This window comes from Zingiber officinale, chromosome 8A (assembly GCF_018446385.1).
Source record: "Zingiber officinale cultivar Zhangliang chromosome 8A, Zo_v1.1, whole genome shotgun sequence".
Lineage (NCBI taxonomy): Eukaryota > Viridiplantae > Streptophyta > Magnoliopsida > Zingiberales > Zingiberaceae > Zingiber > Zingiber officinale.
In genome coordinates, this window is record NC_056000.1 from 30,988,792 (window position 1) to 30,994,618 (window position 5,827).

Sequence of the window (5,827 nt, forward strand, 5' to 3'; positions counted from 1 at the left end):
TAAATTAAAGAGAATTGGATGTTTAGCAATGACAAAGTCATGACAAGTTATGATTGACTGGATGTTTAGTAATGATAAAGTATTGCCAAGTTAAGGTTGACAAGATACTAGGTAACTAGAAGTCCAGACAATTTAAAGTTGATTAGATGTCAGACAAAGAAAGTTCTAAGTAGATTGAAGTCAACTAAATGTAAGACAAGATCATAATTCAAGTTGGTAAAGTTGAAACAGAAGTATCAGTCAGTTAATAGGGTATATCGATTGCCTGATAGACTTTAAACTCTGAAATTTGGGTTTGAGGAGTTTTATGGTTACTATAGTATCGATGTTTGCTACAGTGTCATGGTTTAGTGTTTCTACTATAGTATTTTTGCTATAGTACCAACAATCGATTGATAAAACTCATCAATCTATTGGCACTATAACAACCAATAAAAGGTTAGAAATCAACTAGAAACTCGACTGGTTGCTTTTCTTTCGATTGATGATAGTCAAATTGAGTTGGAAAGAGTTGTTCTGCAGTTGCAACAGTCGGATTTGACTGAGCAGTTGATTGATAGGTAAGATCAGTCAACTGATGATAAAAATCAACCTGACAGTAACCCTATAAAAGAGTGTTTGAAGGAAAATTGAAAACATCAATTCTTGAAGGTTTGAGGATAAAATGCTATTGAATTTTCATACTAACAAGAGGCATCCTAAATCAACCAACAATGATCAAAAGTTAAATTCTTGTAAAGTAGTTTACTTTCATTGTATTTACTTTCATATTTTTATATTACTTGTATTTGTTACAAGAATGAGGTTGTAAGAGGGTTATCCACATCTAAAATGTATTCAAGAAAGAAAAGATTTAGTGGTGGTAAATCATTAGGACTAAGCTTTAGATGTAACAACTTTGGAAGATTGTGAATCAAGTAAAACTAACCATATTTGCGTTGTGTTGTCGATTTGCTTCAAGTTTCTACTCTGTAATCTATCAATGCGAGAAGAGCTATTCACTCTCCTCTAGCTCATATTGGTCCCAACATTAAAGAGACCTTTTTTTAGTATTCTCCAACTTTGGTTCCACACCTTATTTAACCTATTGTGAGTTTTTTAGAGAAAAAACTTAACCTTGTATAATTTTATTAAAAAGTCAATGATAAATTTAAAGTGATCATGTTTACTCAACAACAACACTTAGATTTTTCTAAAACTCTTATGACTCTGCTCCTTGGGATTGTGCAACGACAAGGTACTCACGTAGTTTCTTAAATATCCATGATTTGAATCTCAATTATGACACATTGCAGGACTATTCCTCTAATAGAATGAAAAATCTAAGATATTGATTGTTGGATGAGGAGTTGTTTGTACTTTCAAATTTGCCTGGTGGTTGGTCTGTAAGGTCGGATTGTCTAGCTCTAGGACTAGTTCGATCGAAGGTCCAAATGCCTTGATTATATAAAAAAAAACTCTTATGATTAATCATCTTCAAAATTTCTAAAACTAATATAACTATTATTGAGTTTTGATAAAAATTCATTCCTAGAATTAACTTTATTAAATTCAATTCAAATCAAAATTAATTTATTGCTTAAACTCTCTTGAGCTTGTCCTCTAATATTTTATTCCAACCTCTATTTAGATTATTGTGATTTAAAAATAATAATATTGTTTTAATAAAACAATAGTTATTTTAAAACTCTATAAAATATGATTTATTTTTTAAGATTTTAAATATGTTTTAATGGCTTGGATATTTAAGTAGTTCGGGTAGCTCGAGTGGTTGGATAGGTGGATGTACTCATAATTATTAGAGTGGTAAATGAATCAAACGTTTATGAATAAATTTAGTTTTTAGCTTAGTAAAAACTTATTTATATTAGTTCAATACATACAAGATTTATTAAATGAACAAACTTGAATAACTTGTGAAACTAAATAAATAAACTTGAACACATATGTTCAGCTTTTTAATATTCGTGAACGTTTATAAACAATGTTTATCAATAAAAATTTTATCAGCATGCTAAATAAAGGAAAATAAAGTTTCAAAATGAATAAACAAATTTGTATTATCAAATTCAATAATTAATCAAACAAGTTTAAAATGTAAATTTTAAACAATCAAAAAAAGCTTGAATTAAGAGTTCGATAATATCTAAAAAAATCAAGCTCAAACCTAGCTTGAACCAAGTTCAAGCTCAAACCTAGCTTGAACCAAGTTCAAGCTCCTAAAAAAATGAATCAAGTCAAGTTTGAACAACCATTTGCTTGGTTCATTTTGGGCTCAACCCGATTGGCTCGATTACTTTATTAAACAAACTTGAATACTATAAAGTTTGGTTCAACTTGACCCGTTTACCACCCTAATACTTATAACACTGACAAAAAAAAAAGATATAATTTAGAGAACACAAAATCTCTTTCAATGAACACTTAAAACAAGAGTATTCCTTTAATGATTTTAAAAAGGAAACATCCTTTTAAGTTTTACCTACTAATATTTAGTAAAGAAGGCAACCACTTAATAATGTCATACTTTCAGAATCAATAAATTTAGTGGGCCCTTAGTAGGCCATGTCCCTTAAAATTCTATGGGCGGTTAGATTGCATATCCAACAAACTTTAGAGATCAAGCTCACCTAACAAGTTTTTTCCTTTTTCCTTTTTTAATCTTGTGATTCCCCAATCTCTTATTTATAAAATGTGGAGGTGGTCATAGACTTGGGCCTGGAAGCCCAGACTCTTGGTAATCTTTTCTCTCTCTATATATATATATATATTCTTGAAAAATAAAAAGAAAATTAAATATTATTTTACTCTATCTAAAATATCCTTTTTTAGCTGCTTTCAATAAAATAGCTCCAATTTAAGTTGGTTTAATCAAAATAGCTCCAACTCTTTTTTATTTTAAATTATTTTTAATACAATAATTAGAAAATAAAATAAAAGTAAAAGAAAATAATTATCATGAAATTATTTTTATCAAAGCAACTTTAAACTAGAGTGAAAAGGGATTTTAGTTAATAAAATTACATTTGGAATGTTATTTTGATAATTTAAAAAAAAAAGAAGTATCATTTGATGATATGAGTGAAAAAAAAATATATTGTTTTCAAGCTTCTCATGTTTCATTTTTTCTTGGAAACTTCCTATGAAAGTGTAAAAAAAGATTAAAGGGAGAACAAACTTGTTGACCGTTTGAATCGACTAAAATACAAAATTGAAAGACTAAGTACAAATATTAAATTTCAATTGTTACAATTTCTTTTCCATCAAAATTGTAAGCATCGGATGCAGAGTCAAAATATTTATTTATTTATTTATAATAATTCAATCTAAATTTCGTGAAGATGGACTATCTTCTCTTCTAATCCACCTACCGAATAAATCCGAAACATAGTTTATATATATTTCTAGAGGTTAACATTAACAATATTCATTTTCATTAAGATTCAAATTCTGATTTTTTTTGTTTATTCTTTTAAATATTTTATCACTATATCACATTTATTAGGGGTGTCAATTCGAATGTTTCAATTCAGATAGATAAGATCATATTTGAATCAGATTAAAAAATTATAAAAAATCTTAATATGAATTCAATCCAAATCTGAATATAATCTGAAACCCCCTAAATCTGAATCTGAACCCGACTTAAATTACCTGATTAAAAATGATTTCTTTTACTATTTCTCTTATAATTTCTTACTTTTATCCCAATATTCTATTATTATCATACTAATATTGGTATTATTGATATTGATATACATAAACGTATCTTAATTTTTAAAATAATATTTTATTTAACTCTAAAAATTCATTAAAATCTAAATTCGGATCTAAATCTGATTCAAACCTAAAAATTCCCAATTCAAACTTAATTTTTGTTTCGAATCCCCCACCTCCGTGAAAGAGCCACAGTCAAAATATTGACGCGGTCATAAAATATGTAAAATAGGTTGAATGTGACCCGCCCTATAGTCCACATGCGAGCGGACCACACAGTCACCTCCATTGGCTTAATTGCTCTGGAGAGCTGTTTTTCCCACCCCTACCTACACCCTCCTCTTCCCGGGTCCACCATAAAATATAATGATATTTACCCTTCTATCCTTTTCCTTATTCCTCATTCATGTTTTTTTATTCACGTTTTTTTTTTTGTTTTAATTTTTTAAGTTTTGTTTTTCTAACTAATTTTATTTTTTATCAGTTTTATTTTTTAATATTTTTTTATTATATATTTTAATCTTTGTTTATTTTTTATCTTAGATTTAAGAGTTATTATTTGTAAAAATTTAAATAGTATAAAAATATGAATCAAAATAAAAATTATATATATATATATATATATATATATATATATATATATATGAAATTAATATATATTGAGAGGGCATTTTGTTTTGCTTTATTTTATTAATTTTTGTTTTTTAATCAATTTTTTTATAATTTTAATTCTTTTTAATTTTGTTATTATATATTTATAATTTTTTATTTATTTTTTAGTCGTAGATTTTCGTACCCACTTTCTTCCTAGTCCCATCATATTATTTACCTTTATATCATTTTTTTTTTATTTTTTTAAAGTATTTTCTCAACAAATATGTTATGTTTTTTTTTATATTTGTAATATGAGATTGGATCTTTTGTCCTCAATTTTCTCTGTCCTCCTATCTCACTCGTCGCCTCGAGTCCACTACCGACAGCTTTTGGTCGTCACTCCGACCAGAACTATACCCTAAGGGAAGGTGAATCCAGGGGTTGATATCAGGGCGATCGACGTCGAAATTCGGTCGAATTTAAGCAGGGACTCAGATCGTCGACGAAGAAAAGTTTACTCAAATCCGACTGAATTTCGGGGTTGATCGAGTCGATGGCGACTGCATTCACCTTCCTCCTAGGATATAGTTTTAATCGGGGCGACGACCAGAGGCTGTCGACGGTGCGCCGACGATGGGCTGAGGCAATGAGTAGGACACGGGGACAGGTGATATTGGGATAGAGGATTCGATATTTTAAAATTTTTGTTTTTTTTAATAGTAGATTTTAGGGGTTATTATTTATAAAAAAAATAAAAGTAAAATATGGATAAAAAGTTTTAAAAAAAATTGATGAAAAAATAATAAATAAAATTTATTTTAAAAAATAAAACTAAAGAAGTAAATAAAATTGGAAAAAAAATAAAATTAAGAAAGAAGTAACTTGCTATTTTAAAGAAGAGGGGTAAAAAAGTCATTTAACAGGGGAGAGAGGGGTGTGCTGTCATAGGGGTGGGGAAGAGAATTTACTCAATAACTATAGTTGTGGAAGCCGATGACGTCATTGTTATTGCATCATCATACCCTCGATGACCTCGCCGCAAATGCTCAGACCGCATAAAGTTTTCTATGCATCAAACGTCCTCTTGCTACTGTATAAGTCATGATTCTCCCACCGTCCCACATGCGCTTTACTTTTCCCCGTCTCCCACCACGCTTCCATTATGGAGATCGCTGCAGCGGAGAGGGGATCGGAGGAGGAGGAGGAGGAGGAGGCGGCCTCGATATATCATTCGGTCTCAATCTCATATTTAGACATGGGGTCTATACATAAATTATAAAGAATTAAAAATATATAAAAAAATCTAAAAAATCTAAAACCTTTCTTTCAAAATAATCGCAAGTTACATCAACAAAATTATACATACTACTTCAGATGTAATATGCAGTTTTACAAACGATGAAACTTATCAAATATATATTCTAAATTAATATCATGAACAATTTTTTCTCTCAATATATAAAATCATAGCAGTGTTAAGATATTCTTACTCATTTTTTTTTTTTTTTTGTAAAGC